The sequence below is a fragment of the Camelus ferus genome, chromosome 10 (assembly GCF_009834535.1).
Source record: "Camelus ferus isolate YT-003-E chromosome 10, BCGSAC_Cfer_1.0, whole genome shotgun sequence".
Lineage (NCBI taxonomy): Eukaryota > Metazoa > Chordata > Mammalia > Artiodactyla > Camelidae > Camelus > Camelus ferus.
The window spans coordinates 19,785,381-19,801,678 of NC_045705.1; positions in this window are offsets into that span (position 1 = coordinate 19,785,381).

Consider the following 16,298-nt stretch of genomic DNA (forward strand, 5'->3'; position numbering starts at 1 on the left):
GTCCTCACGTTACAAATTAGGAAACTGAGGCTTGGAGAGGATAAGGAATTTTTCCCAAGTCTGTTCATCTCATTAGTGGAAGAGAAGACACTTGACCCCAAGTCCAATGTTCTTTCCCCTCCACCAGGTGAGATTAGGCAAGGGACCTCAAGCAAAGCACGGTCCAGCACTGAATCCGAAAGTGTCCCTGGGCGTGATCTGGGTTTGCTCTGGACATAGCAAAGGAAGCAATCCTTTACCCGCCAAACAAAGACAATAATAGCTAGGTACATAGCTCTTACTTTGTTCAGACACACCATGAACAGTCTTTCTCCTGGTCCTCAAACTACCCGAAACAGAAGTTATCAAGATTCATTTCATTAATGAAGAAACCGAGGCTCAGAGACATCAGATGACTTGTCCACAGTCACAGATAAAAAGTTGGGTGCCAGGATTTCATCCAGGCAGTGGACCTGCTAAGGTCCCAACTCTTAACCGCTACGCTTGTCTCCCTGTCCCAGGGGGCTTGTTCCTCAGTCCATTTATCAGGCCACCCACCCCCAACCCGACGCCCTAAGGACCTTCACTTGGTAGCAGGTTAGTTGATTGAATCGAGCTGAATGCTTCCTCCCCATCTGTTAACACCCTTCAGCAATGGCGCGTTCGGGCCCTAAGAGCCCTTAAACCAGCAACACAAAATCCCTTCTTTCTGCAAAATTGATCTTTCAGATGTCGGTCAAAGTCCACGAGGACACAGAGACAGATTCCTCAAACAGGGTCTCACTCGGCAGCATAATTAATAAACGTCCTGAAGAGGGTCAGGGGAAAGATTTGCTGCCGTTTTGCTGGGCATCTGGGGAGTGAAACACAAGCAATTCAAATACATTTTTTATTTCCACTTATTGCCTTTGTCAAGAATCTCCATATTCCCTGCACCAGATGAATTTTTTTTTAATGGTTCCTTGTTTAAGTGAACGATAACTCCCCCTTCCAACCTCTGCCTGATAAAAAGAAAAACCACATACGAAGAAAAAGGGAAAGGCAAAAACCTAAGCCCCTGTTGTTGACAAGTTCCACGGATGAAAAGTTTTCTTTTTATCCAATATGCTTGTCCTCGTGTTTCAGCCGAAAAAAAAAATTTTTTTTCTAAAGGCACTAAATGCTAAGTTGATACAATTTTGGTGGAAAGAAGTAAACTTGTAATGGATTGCCCCCCCCTCCACCAAATGTGCTGATAATGAAGGCAGGATTTAAGATTTTGGAGAAGGTTTTTGCCAAAAAGCGAAAGAAATCCCCGGTGCCCGTGACCTGGAAGTCTCAGCCCTTCAAGTCCCGGAGTTCAGCCTCGGGTTCTGCTGTCCCCGCTGGAGACTCCGAATGATAGCTGCTGTCTCTTTGGATACAACTTGAATGAATTCCCAGGATAATGACCCGGCCTCCCATGATTTACTAACCTCACCTCTGTGCAGCCGCCCCATCAGGGCCGGTTAATCCTTTAATGGTCCCTGCAGTGTGTCCGGGGCTGCTCCGAAAATTCCACAGCCCTCCCTGGAACACCGAGGGGCATTGAATGCCCGGCTCCCCTCCCCTCCGCAGCCCCCCTCCCCCACCCCTTATCTTATCAGGTAGCTAATTCCCACAAATTATTGTGTGATTCCGGCAGAAGAATGAAACTGCTCTCAAATCATAAATTTGTCACTTTCTGGACAGCTGCTAAGTCAAGAAAATCTTGACCAAGTGGGGCTTAGTCACCGTTCTGAACAATTAAGATCCGTCAGTGCATGGTGGTACTCTCTCTCTTAAAGCAATGTTTATTGATGGGACGGAAGAAAACAGTTTATACAGAGATTAAACAGGGTATCCAGTCTTAAGTGGAGTGTAATCCTTCATCGGGGTTAACGTGACTCCCAACATACTGTCGCAGGCAGAAAGTCTCTGTGGTCCACAGCACCGTGTCACTGCAGCCAGCCTTCGGCTCCATATTTGCCTTAAGATGACGAACACCCAGGCTTCCTAAGTCTAGTCCTGCTCGGTGCTGAGAGTAACTTCCAGGGCTCTCAGAGAGAGCTGAGCCTCAGCAAGGACACTAAGGAATTTTTTTATAGATTATATATCCAAGCGTGCCCACTTCTCACTGCCTCCACCACTCCCAGCCTGTCCAAGCCACCTCTTAGATCATTGCAGGAGCCTCCTCATTTCTCTTCGTCCTTATCCCCTTCAGTTTATTCCACACACAGAAACCTGAGGGATCTTTTAATTTTTTTTCTTCAGTTAAAATTCACATATGATAAAATTAAACTTTTAAAGTACACAGTTCAGTGGTTTTTAGTGCGTTCACCATGTTGTGCAACCATCGCCTCTGTCTTGTTCTAAAGCATTTCATCATCCCCAAAGGAAATTCGCACGCATTAAGCAGTCACGGCCCACTCTCCCCTTCCCCCAGACCTGGCAGTCGCTAATCTGCTTTCTTTCTCTATGGATTTGCTCACACTGGACATTTCATTTAAATGGAATCATACGATATGTGACCTTTTTTGGCCTGGCTTCTTTCACTTAGCATGTTTTCATGTCTCATCTATGTTACAGCAAGTATCAGCACTTCATCCTTTTTTTATAACTGAATAATATTCCAGTGTGTGGATAGACTGCATTTTGTTTATCCGTTCATCAGTTAACAGACGTTTGGTTGTTTCCACATTTTGACCACTGGGAGCAGTTTTGCTGTGAGCATGCTCATACAAGCTTTTGTTTGAATATCTGTTCTCAATATTTTTGGTATATACCTAGAAATGGAATTCCTGGGTCATGATTCTTTTAATTCTTGAGTAAGTTCATATTACTCTTCTGCTCAAAACTCTCCAATGGCTTCCCACCTAGAATGAAAACAAAAATCCTTTCAGCTCTCTACAAGGTCCCTCTGTGTTCTGGCTCTTGCAACCTCTCTGAACTCATCTATTGCTGACTCACTTGGCCCCAAAAAACTGGCCTCTTTACTAGCCCTCAAGTCACCACGAGGCCCCCTCCCAGGCCCCCGACACTTGACTGTTCTGCCTGGAATGCTCACTCCTCCCTCACTTCCCTCAGGTCTCTTTCCAAAAAAACGACCCTATTTAAAATGGGACACTGGACACCTAGCCCCTTTGCCCTGCTTTGTTATTCTTCACCTGACCTAGAAAATATTTATTTGGTTTAGTTGTTACTGGTTTTTCTAATTCCTCCAATAGAATGTAAGCTCCATGAATGTTTGTTTTGTTCATTGGCATTCCCACCATCTAGAACAGAGCCTGCAAGGCTAATAGCAACTGGCCTGACCCACCAGAGGGTGGTTCTCATCTCAAGCTGTCATCTCTCTTATCTCCAATTACAGTTCGGGACATTAGTTCAGTCTCTATGCATGTATCAGATTTTTTTTAAAAGGTCCAACACAAAGGACATTAGGCAGCTTACCCAAACAGAAGTATTCTCCATATCTTAAATAATCTTGATAAGAAGTCTATGCATTACCCTAACTCATAGGCTTCTTGTAAAGAGGTTAAGTGACTTGCTCAGGATTACACAGCTAGCAAGAGACAGAGCAAGGATTTAGATGGGGTTTAAATATCCTTAAGCATTATGCTATATAACCTTACTATCTGAGTGCATTGAGCAAATGAATGAGCACACAAAAATATTAGGCTTGGAGATCCAAGTTTTCATTTCAAAAATCAAGAAAATAGGCTTAAAACACTTGCCGCAGTTTGGGGTATTAAACTGTATATTGTTTGACAGTTCAGAAAGCTTTGCATTGTGGCAGGGTAGTTACTAAAGTCATAACATGGGTGGCTTTTGCAGGTATGTGAAGGCAGTAAGCAGAAACAGCAAACCGTGGGGCGGTTCTTTCATTTGATGGGTGCATGTGGTGGGTTTGGATTTCAGCCCACACATTCAAGAGCACAAGAAACAAAACTTTATTTTCCTAGAATGGAACTTAATTCCTATATCAAACTCCTATGTCTTTGAGGTCTAATCGTGGTCGATGTTAAAGGTTCTAGTCTACGCTTCAGGGGATTCACCGCCAAAGCCTGGAAAGTGGTCCTTCCACTCTTCCAGGAATGTGAGCCTGTAGGTGTCCCTGGTCTGCCGGCCCCCTTCAGGCTGAGAGGGGGCTCGACATTCACCCGGCCGCCAAGGGCACTTCACCACCCAGTCTACCTAAGTACCGTCTCTCAGCCATCCCCTCCCAGGGTCTTCCCTTCTCCCTTCTCAAGCCCCATTTTCTTTTCCCACCTCCTCCTGCCTGAGGGAATGTTTTTCTGGTCTTCAGAAGAAATCCTTCTTTCCTTTAAGTCTTGGTAATTTCTTCCTAAAGTCATTCCCTTTATGATTTTTTGGCAAATACAGATATTAATATAAAAGTTCAAAAGAGGGACCAGCTGGTCATTTCTTCTTGTCATACCTGTTTCCGGAGGAAAGGAGCCCAGGGACTGACTGCTGGAGCAGGGAGAGGGAGAACAGAATGCTGGGGGAAAAATAAAAGAGTATTTCAGTATTTCTGAAAAAGCATCCCACCATGGATCTCTGAGCACATCCGTGGGCGGCGCACTGTTCTGGGTGCCAGCGATACAGAAAGGGACAAAATCTACACAGAGGATGTCTTTGTTTTCTACTGCTGCTCTAGCAAAGAAACTACAAACTACCACAAACTGAGTGGCTTAAAACAATAAAATATTTTTGCATAACACTTGGGAAGATCAGCTGTCCAAAGTGATTCTCCCTAGGCTAAAGTCAAGGTATCATCAGGGCTGCATTCCTTCTGGAAGCTCTGGGAGGAAATCTGTTCCCATGCCTCTCAGGGCTTCTAGAGGCTGCCCACATCCCTGTGTTCATGTCCCAATACCACTCTGAGCTCTGCTTCCTTTATCATGTCTCCTTCTCTGATTCAGACTCTCCCATCTCTCTCTTTTTCTATTTATATGTAGGGTCCACCTCAAGAATCCAAGATAATCTCCCCATTTGAGAATCCTTAACTTAATCACATTAGCAAAGTCCTTTTTGCCTTGAAAGGTAACATGCTCACAGGTTCTAGGGATGGGACGTCACTGGGGAGCCATTATGCCGCCCGCTATAGGGGGCTAACGTCTAGAGAAGTGTGGTAAGTACAATAATAGGAGAGATGTGGGATTGTGTGAGGGGTCACAGGGAGAGCCGGTCTGGGGATCAGAAAATGCTTCTCTGTTTAGGCTGAAACCTGGAGGGTGAATAAGAACCAGAGATTTGGGAGAAATGGGAAGAGGAGATATTCAAAGTTTAGGAGAAAAGCTTAAAGAGGATAGAGAATAAAGTAGGTCTTTGAAGTGATGAGTTTTTGGACAAGGTAAGGGTCAGGTGTTCAAAGGCCGGGTAAACCCCAGGGAAGTTTTGGCTTTATCCTAAGGGAAACGGGTGATGAGGCGAAAGGGCTTGCATCTTACACAAGTCCCTTGTGGCGGCTGGGCCAGTATAGATTGCAGGGGGGCAAGCCTGGTGATAGAGAGAGCAGTTATGGGAACAGTAATCCAGAGACAGATGGTGGCGGTGTGGGGCTGGAGACACGTGGAGGCAGTGGATAGGTTTAGGTTTAGATTTAGGGCTCCGTGACTGATTGGACACCAGGTCGGGGCATGTGGGCGGAGTCGCCCAGGATGGCTCCCAGGTTTCTGGCTGGGGCCACTGGTGAGAAGGAGGAGGCGTGGGGAAGAAGATGATGGATCCCACAGTGGACATGTTGATTTGCTGATCCGTGTGGGACATCCAGGTGGAGATGCCTAGGAAGCAGCTATGTCATTGGGTTCTTGTAAGGATCAAACAAAATGGACCATGGAAAGCACTTAGCCCAGTGGCTGGCGCATAGTAAGTGCTTAATAAATATGAGGTGTTATTACTACTTTTTAGTTTTATATTCAGGTCTGGACTGTGCTTCAATAAACCATGCTCTGAGAGCCATTTTTTGGGGGAGGAGTAGAAGTGGGATTAAAAAAGGCAAATAAATGAGAGGAGAGCAATGAAGAGGGTGATTCTGTGGCTACACCCATTCCATGCCCCAATTCTGGGTCCCTTGGATTAACGGAGAACGAGGCAGTTTGCTTGGTGAAGCAGGGGCATCAATCAGCATAAACCCAAAACAGAGAAACCCAGATACCCTGAGTGCACTTTTAGGAGTTTTTTAGTATCCCCTGGAGGAGCCAGGAGGGAATGCAGATCGACTGCTAGGATTAACTCCAGGCTGCTTTGTTTTTAATGAGAAGCTGGGTGGGCGTCAGGAGTGGGAGCAGTCCTTTCTCGGCAATATCAACAGCAGTGACGTCAGCAAAGAGTTGATTCTTCCCTTCGCTCTGATTTCAATCTTGTGTTTTCATCAAAGAGAGTTCTCGTCTACACGTCTGGGCACACAGGCACTTGTAAGAAGACTGGGGCAATCAATTTCTCTGAGGGTTTTAATATTAATACCTGCCTCTCAGAGAGAGGAATTAATTAGTACCTGCCCCTCAGAGAGAGGAATTAATTTCCCTGGGCAAAAGTACCATTTGGTACAAGGGAAACTTCTGATTTATGAGGCACCAGAGGCAATTTATTTCCTTTAAATATTATCATTATGAACATAGCAACTTCATAAGAGAAAAATGGAATTCAAGGAACATTAACCTCTAAACAGTTACAGCATTTCAAATTCCTGTGCTGTCTTCATTGTCAATAGGATAACTTTGGAAGTTGTGACCACAAGGTCAGACAATGCAATGAGAAATATCCAGAATCCAGTTGGGTGTTGTTTTAATATCTTTCATGTGCTGTTGGACTCCAACTCTGGAAAAATATTAAAAGAATGCAACATTCGACTAAGTTTCGAGGTCTTTAAAACTAGACCAGAGACATTTAAGTATCTTAAGAATCAAAGAAATACAAAATCCAGTCAAGTGAAGTAGCAGATTGGGAGGTATACAGACTTCTGTGAATAGACACAAGGGTTAGGAATTAATTGTGTTACTTGTATCCAGGGGAGACTCAGATACAGGACCGTATATAAATCCAATGGGTCCTATCACTCATGGCAAGTTTTAGTCAGCATCCAGACTCAACCATACATACCAAAGGGAACCCCAAAAGTTTCCTTGGAGGGTAAACACTTCCTTAATTCTAAAACTGGGGAGTTTTTTTATACTTAAGTATAAAAATGGCAAGCACATCAAACAAAGATACCAATATTTCTGTATTAAGACATCTGTACATATTTGGTATTTAAAGTGTAATGTTTTAAGAGAATTTGTTCTGTTAGAATTGTATTTCAGATACAATGCACAAATAAAATCCATTCTAATGAATTTTCTTATATTTTCTGCTCCTAGAGTCATTTTCTCTCACTAGTCAGTCTTGGGTGCTTTCCTGAGATCAACTGGAGATAGAATTATGTAATCTACAAAACAGTGATACTTTGGTTATATTTTCCTATAAATCTTAAATGTCTGTTCAAAACATTCCTGTAGAATAGATAAACAAGATTATACTGTATAGCACAGGGAAATATATACAAGATCTTGTGGTAGCTTACAGCAAAAAAAAAAAAAAAAAAAAAAGAATGTGACAATGAATATGTATGTTCATGTGTAACTGAAAAATTGTGCTCTACACTGGAATTTGACACAGCATTGTAAAATGACTATAATTCAATAAAAAAGTGTAAAAACAAAGTGTTTTGTATTATGCCATTATCTCTTGTCTCCACTTCTCCTTGAATAGTTTTGCCGGTGTTGCTAATCCATGTTAAATAGCAGTGATGACAAGAGACATCTTCATCTGCTTCCATTATGAAGGGGAACTTCATAGTTTCTACACTGAGGATGCTTTGGCTTTTGCATTTAATTTAAAACTCTTTTTTGTTATGGAAGTTTAATGTTTTGGAATTTTTGGAATTTGGAATTTTTGTTATGGAAATGTTATGTACACTAAGCCAGCCAACACCCAGCTGCAACAATTTATAACACGTCTATGATCTTGTTTTACCTGCTGACCCTACTCCAAATGTTCTTTTCTCTTCCTCTTCCTCAAAAATGATGAGGCAGACTGGAGTATTTTTTTAACTGAGGTAAAAATCAATGAAATGTACTAATTTTAAGTGTACAATTTGGTGAGTTTTGATAAATGTATACACCCAAGTGATCAAAACCCCAATAAAGGTAAAGAACATTGCTATCATCCTAGAAGCTCCTCTAGCCCCTGTTCCAGTCAATCTCCATGCTTCACGGGTGACCACTGTTCTGGTTTCTATCACCGTAGAGCTGCTTCGCCTTTCCTTAAACTTCAGCATCCCCCACAGCACAGAGTGAATGGACGGACAGATGACAGACACCTGCTGAATCCTGATGGCAGATCGAGGATATGAGATAAAGATTTCTGTGAAATTTGTTTTTAAAGCCTGCTTTAATTTTTGTGCTTTCTAAGAAACTAAATGTTTTAATGTTATTGTGGAAGGGACTACTTTGGTAAAATTAACTTCATTTTAAACAATTATAATTCACTTTTATGTCATTGCACAAAAACAAGTCAGTGGAATATCTGAAATGTATCACTGAAAAAAAAAACAACAAAGCAGCTGTGGGCACACGTCTGGCACAGTACCTCCTGGCACACAGACCCGCTGGGCACTCATCTCACTTGCTGCGTTAAGTCTCCCACAACTGAGGTGGCTTAAAACCACCGATGCCTGTCCTCTCACGGTTCTGGAGGCCTGAAATACAGAAGTCTGAAATACAGGTGTCAGCAGGACTGGGTCTTCCTTAAGGGCCCAGAGGGAAACTCTGTCCATCCCTCTCCTGGCTTTAGGAGGTTGCCAGCCATCCTTGATATCCCTTGGCTTGTGACCGTTCCTGTCTCTGCCTCTGTCTTCATCCGGCGATCTCCCCTGCGTCTCTATCTCTGTCTCTCTTCTTATGAGGACCCAGCCTACTCCAGTATGACTTCGTCTTAACTAATGGCATCTGCAGTGACCCTCTTCCCAAATAAAGTCATATTCTGAGGTTCTGGAGAGGACATGCATTTTGGGTCAAACCAACACACGCACCTATCCACTCATCTTGGGAAACTCAATTTCTGATTTTTCTTTTTAACATTTTTTATTGATTTATAATCATTTTACAATGTTGTGTCAAATTCCAGTGTTCATCACAATTTTTCAGTCATTCATGGACATATACACACTCATTGTCACATTTTTTTCTGTGTGAGTTATCATAACGTATTTCCCTGTGCTATACAGTGTAGTCTATTCTACAATTTTGAAATCCCAGTCTATCCCTTCCCACCCTCCACCCCCCTGGTAACCACAAGTCTGTATTCTCTGTCTGTGAGTCTATTTCTGTCCTTTATTTACGCTTTGTTTTTGTTTGTTTGTTTCTTTTTGTTTTTGTTTTTTAGATTCCACATATGAGCGATCTCATATGGTATTTTTCTTTCTCTTTCTGGCTTACTTCACTTAGAATGACATTCTCCAGGAGCATCCATGTTGCTGCAAATGGCATTATGTTGTCGGTCTGATTATAAAACACATGCTTCATTTCTTGCACGCCCCTTGCAGACACTGATGCACTCAGAACACCTGGATTCCAGTTGCTGGCCTGCCTCGAGCTGGAGGGCCTTGGGAAATTTACTTCAGCTTTCTAGGCCTCATCCAAAAAGTGAAGTCAGGATAAGTGTCCTCTAGGGTTCTCTTCAATTTCACTATTCACAAGATTTGGGGAACCAATGAAGCTTCTTTCACGCAGGGAAATAAGGGAATGAATCATCAGGAAACCATGGCAGAGGCCGGGAGAGGGTGTAGATGGACACAAACCGGTGTCCCTGCTGGGGAGCATCTTGGCATCACTGAAGCTCATGGTGGGCGGGGGCAGGTCATCGCAATCCTATTCCAGATCAGCCCGGTCTGCAGCTGCACAGAAGGCATCTCTCAAGGTGTTACTTGCTAATTTTCACCATACAAAGCCTCTGGCCTGTGAGACTACTTTCCTCTGGGGCTTTTACAGGATTTTAGGCTGTTCTTCTGAGCCAGTTTCTCATTAAACAATGGAATTTATTACTACATAAATTAAAGACCTTGGTACATATTTTTTAAAATGTGGATTGATACCCCCAGCAGGAATCAAGAGAGCAGACTCCATTTACTGAAAGTTACCAGGCATTGTGATAAGGGCCCCTATGATGTCTTTCATTTAATCTCTCAACTCTTCGAAGTCTTGTTTCAGTTAGTCAGTTTATTGCCTCTCAGCTCCAAATTCACCCTTCAGTACCTGCTTTGCAATGCTAGACTGGACTCTTCAAGCATTTCTTCTTCACACTGAGCACGATGTTCAGCTTTGTCAGTAGAGGGCAATGGAGAGACATTGCAGGAGAAAGAAGTTTCTCCTCCTGGCTTTGGTGTGCTTTTTTGCTTTTGCTTGCTCCTGGGGCTCCATGCATCTGCTTGGGCACGTGTGGGGACATCTCATGGGGCTCTATCCTACCCCGGGTGTCCGGTCCCTCAGCAACCTCACAGCCCTGGCTGGAGCCCAGTGACCACCTCACTCTGGCCTTCCTGATGCAAATGCTGTAGGCCCTCCCCACCCACCTCAGGCTTCCTAATCCGTCCTATGACTGCCTGCCAGCCTCAGCTTGCCTGCACCCTGGACGATTGTTTCCCATGGCTTCCCAGAGTCAACACCATGAATTCCAGGCCAAGTGTCACCTGCCAGGGAAGTGGACTCCCAACACCCCACTTCCCTTTGCCCTCCCCCCCCCCGCCCCCACCCTTGCTCACCTGTACCTGGGCTATTTCCTACTGCCTGGACACTGTGGACCAGCTCTGGGCCAAACAACCCAGCAAACCTGTCTCCCATCTGGTGGGCGCCACCCACACCTTCTCCAACCAAGTTGGAACCTCAGCCTCGGGAAGGACTCCCATCCCATATTTGTCCTTCCTTGCGTAGTTTCCCTCAGCCTTTAGGGTTCTCTTCACATCTTTGTAGTTATTCACCTAAGCAAGTTGAATACTTCTTTAGATTACACCACCCCTGTTCAAGTCACTGCATGGTTTCTGCTTCCTGATTGGACCTGGAATGATACAAGCAAGCACTATTATTATTTCCTTCTGAGGGATAAGAGGAGGAGACTGAGAGAGGTGACATGACTCACTCAGGGTCGCATGAGGAGAATGGCAGAGCTGGACACAAACCCATGACCCTGAAGCCTTTGATCTCACCACTCTGCCACACTAAGAGTCAGTGCAGAGACACCACATGAGACAGAGTGATGGGTGGGCCACCTCCACTCCCCAACTCCTCTCCCATGCTTATATGTCCTGGGTGTTTCAGATTAAAACAAGAGCAAAAAAAATGCAAAAATGAGGCCAGCTCCTAGAGGAAGATTTTCAATACTCAAGAATGTCAATAGTCATCTCGAGCTAGTGGCCAAAATAAACACACAAAAAAAGAAAAAGGAAAAAGAATCTACTTAAACATCACTTTTACACAACTTTACATATGGTCAATATTGTGCTCCAAATACATTTGTTTTGAGGCTAAAATTTGATTTTTGCCAATTTCCCCAGCTTTGTCTTATCTTCGAAAATGCCTCATTTTGCTAAAGAGAAAGATGAAATCCCAGTTTGGGGTCTCGCCTTATTTGTATTAGGCTCAAAGCAGCCAGATTTCTGGATGATGTATGTCCCTTCAGCTCTCAGGGACTGTGGTCCCCACTGGGGCCGTGCTCAGAGACAACATGTAACAGCTTCCATATTCCTGGAAATGAAGCCCCAGCCTCCTCTTACAGGCTCTCCCTTGGGGAACACAGCAATGTGAGTCCTAATTAGCCTCAAAATAACAAACCCCAATATTAACGATCTTCCTTGAAGGTTGTTCCTGTCTGCCAGCTTTGGTAGGGAAAAAAAAAAAATCCGGTGTGAGGATTAACCATTTCCTGCTGATTAGATGCAGTGAACTCTGGGCTAGGATACCCGGATTTGAGTCCTGGTCTTGCCAGTCACTGTGTGGCCCTTTGTCTCTCTGTCAACAAGAAGGGTGGACTCTAAGCTCCCTCCCAGTTCTGTGGCCCTTGGACTCAGACTCCTTTCAACTCCATTTTATCATAGCGAGTTAAGCCACAGTCACTTGCACTGTCAAGGTCTCTCGATGCGCCAGGCAAATCGCTAAGCACCTTAAATGCATGATCTTACATGATTCTCACAGAAAACCCATTACTGCCCACATTTTACAGATTCAGAGAGATTAGCGCATGATGATGAGCCACAGCTGGGGGTCTTCTCCCCGGGGGGGGTCACTGGTTGTCCCCTAACCCAATGACTATGCTCCAAATGGGGTCCAGCAGAAGACATGTGGGTAGATCCGTTACTCTTTTTTTTTTTTTTTTAAGAAAGGCAGCATCAGCCTCTACTCACCAAATGAGGGTAAGGCAGCGGGTGGGAGTAGTCAGGGCAATACGGGAGGGAAAAGACACTCACTGGCGAAGCCAGGCACTTTGCACACACAGTCTAGTTTAATCCTTACACAGCCCTGTGAAGTGAGCTTGTTATTCCCATCACACAGACGAAGAAAATGAGGTTCAGAGAAGTTCAGTAACTTGTACATACTCGCCACCACTGGTCAGCAGCAAGGCCACGAACTGAACGCGTTTTGTTTAACTCCTTCGATCTCACTGCACTGGGACGGCTCTTTGTGGACAGACGTTTCAGGGCCTGAGCAACTACCCACAGAGTTATCAAGGCCAAGACTATGTGAACTGACGGTGAAATAACTGGTCCATTATTCAGTGAAAAGGAGAATAAAATTTTTCTTTACAAAGTCAGTTTTCTTGACATTGGCTGAGCTGGGGTCTTCAGGGTGTGAGGCCCAGCCCCTGTCCTGCAAGGATCCCCTCCTGGACACGTGCTGTCCCACCCACAGGAAAGGAAATGAAGGGCATGGTCCTGGTCGCACTGGGGACTGACTTAAGAAGCCAAAGAAACACAAGAATACGGGCAGGGACACAGTCCTCACAAACCAAACCATCTTCAAATCAGAAAGCCTCGGATTGTTGTTGTCTTTCTCTTTGGCCTCATCTTTAAGGAGCAGCTGTTTAAGAGGAACCGCACAGCAGGGACTCCCTGACTTCCTGGGAGAAGGGACGAACTGACTCTGAGTACAAAGAGATGTGTTGCCCAGACGCTCTTGGGCCGTAGCTCTGCATCCACCGTCCAGAGTGGCCTGCAGTGGTGTGTGTGGACTGGCTCTCTGAAAAACAGACTAACAAGAGCAGCCCTGCTTTGTAGTGCTTGCCAATTTCCACAGTAAAAAACAGTCCCAAGTCAAGCTACTAATGCTTTGACAACTGGCTTGCAAAAGTCCTACCTATTTAACAACTGGCTCTCCCAAGCCAGTGGAAGCCAGCTCTGCACAGTGCTGGGTAGCCAGCCCTGAGGGTACACCACTCTGAGAAAGCGAGAGTCTTTTAGGACATGGCCCAGCACCCTCCTTCCCCACTATGGCTCCAGGTGTACCAAGATATTCCTGGTCCTTTTAATTCTTGCAGTTCTTTCTGCCTAGAGTGTCCTTCCCCTTCTTTTCCTTCTGAGAAACTCTTATGCGTCCTTCAAGTTCAGGCTGAAAATTACTCTGACTGCTAACCCTTCCCTAGCTTCTTTAGGCAAAGCTCATTCTTGATCCTTTGCCCAGGCCTGTATTATCTGCTGAAGTTTCTGCTTCTCCTACTAGACTGTGAGGCCCTGGGGGAGAGGACCATGCTTGCTTCCTCTCTGAACTAGGGGCCAGACACATAGGAGGTTCACGATATATGACTGTTAAATGAATGAAGTTATAAACTCTTCAAGTCTCTGATTTGAAGTTAGGCAGTGAATGACATCACTCCCTAACCTAGTTTAAAGGTCCAGGTCTCTCCAGATAAAGGCAGTTCTAATCGGAGTCATTGGGCAGCTGTGGCTGGTAGGGTATGTCTTTTCTGCAGCTGTGGGCAGGAACTGACCACTGCAAAGGACAGAGCTCTATCTGGCCAACCTCAGCTCTGAAGAGATGTTCTGGAAAGGCCCAAACCACTTCACTTCAGCTGAGCTGGAACTTTCTGGCAATCACAAAAAGGTTGGGGATGGGGTAGATTTCAAGGCCAGAACTTGAGCCTTCTCTTAAGCTCCACCCCAAACCTATAAGCGTTCCACCAGGATGGACTGCGTCCTCCAGGATGTGCCCCCAGGACTGCCATGAGAACCTCAGCATCAGAGGCAAGGACCAGACCAACTCTCTCAAACTGAGAATTTCCAATCTGCAAGAGAAACGTGGAAGGAGGGACTGGGAAGGGGGAGAGTAAGAGGGAAAGTTTAAAGAATAAGAATGACTGGAGAGAGTAGTAATGTTCTCTACATAAACAGGTGATAAAAGCTGATAACAGCAATGACAAAATTAAGAAAATAAAAACACTGCTCTGAAGATTTATAGACCAGCTAACACAGAGCTAAATTGGCAATAACTTGAGCTGATAAAAAGCAACAGGGCATCAACCACATAAACACCCGGCCACTTCAATGCTTCCGTGTATATTATGATGACACTGGTTTGTTGACACCACACTGTCCCCGTGACCCCGGGCACCAGGAATGGTGCCTGACTCACGGTGGGGGGAGGTGGTGCAGGGTTGATGCTGATGAGGAGCTTTTTCGGAAAGACAAGTTATCCTTGACTGGATGCAGATGGCCCAGTGAAAAATGAAATCTGCCAGCGGAGGCTGCCTTTATCAGCTGTGGAAGTTCAGCAGGGACAAGACTTCCCATCCCTGGCTCGCCTGAACGAGCCTCCGGTTTCAGCACCATATCACAGACTGTCCTAATGAATTCTTCTGACAGGCTGGAGCCTGCACATATCTGCTTCCAGGAGTGCACCCTGGCGGGCTGGGGCATGGTACCGAACTCGCCTGGTGTTTGCATTCCGCCTTGGAGTCGGAGTGGGCAAGGAATTCTTGCAGCAGGAAAAGGGCTGTCAGACTCACCAGGACTGAATGCCCTGTCTAAACCGGGCCATCCTGCCATTATCCCGAGCCCCTCATTGACTCATTGACTCGTGGGCGTGGGGTGGGGGGCGTGCCCAGGAAAGGCCAAGAGGTGCCCCAGGGCATGCTAAGCCACACACCCAGTGGGTGTCCACAGTGTCAGAGACAAAATGACAAGAATAAGTTGCTATTTATTAACTAACTTCCTATTACATGCAAGCCCCACACCAGGCACTTGGCCTCATTTATCCCATACAACTGTCCCATGAGGTCCATGTTCCATTCACACCTCACAACCTCAGCAAATGGAGGGTTCAGTCCAGCTGTCCACAGTCATGGGGCTGGTAAGTGGCAGATCTGGGAAATGAAGCTCAGTTTCATCTACTGACAGACAGCCTGTGATCCTAAAAGGGCTAGTATGGAGGTAAACAGGCAAAAAGAAAGAAATTCCTGGAGATTCTGCAGTAGATAATCAGATAAACTTTTCAGTTTCCTCCAGGTTTAGTAGCACCCTGGAGATGATCACAGTAAAACATTGGTAAACTATGAGCTGATCATTGTGGTTTAAAAAAAAAACAAAACCCACCTACTATAATTTCTGGGTCTCAGGACCCAGGACCAGGAGTTTTTAACCGCCTCTGCCTTTGTGTAAACTGTTGTTCTTCCTGTCTGGTACACCAACCAAGGAATGCAGCCAACTGCTTAGGAAGCAAAGTGTTTCCAAGGACGTGTTCTGTCCCCAAAACTGAGACCCACAGATCTCTCGATTCCTTGATACTGTCCCTCTTGCTGACACACTCCAAGTTTTGCCTCTGACTACTTTCTTCCTCTCCTATTTGGGAAGTTGAACCCAGCAGGTGGCATTTCGATGGGTTCAGAGAGGATCTTTACATGAAAGATGCCTCAGGACACCTGGGCCACAGCCATGATATCTGATGAGAGTGGGTCCCGGCCAGTCCCACCTGCCAGCCGCCTCCTCACCAAGGTGACTGACAGGTGGAGAGGTGATGCTGTGTCCCAGTCCCTTCAGTCTCCTGGCTTGGGGACTTCAAACGAGGATCACAGGGACAAATGTGGGTCAACTGGAGTCTGGCAGGGACCAACTGCCTGCTCCTTGTAGCTTTGCCCAGTGTGGCCCACCTCTCATCTCTGCAGTGAGGTGAGCCACAGCTTGCTCGTGGGGACGGCCCAGGGCCAGTGCAGGCTGGGACCTGGGGGCAAGCTCTGCCTCAGCCCTTCTTGAATGGCTTTGCCCTGCTCGACACACAGCTGGAGACCTGGCTGCCCTGATG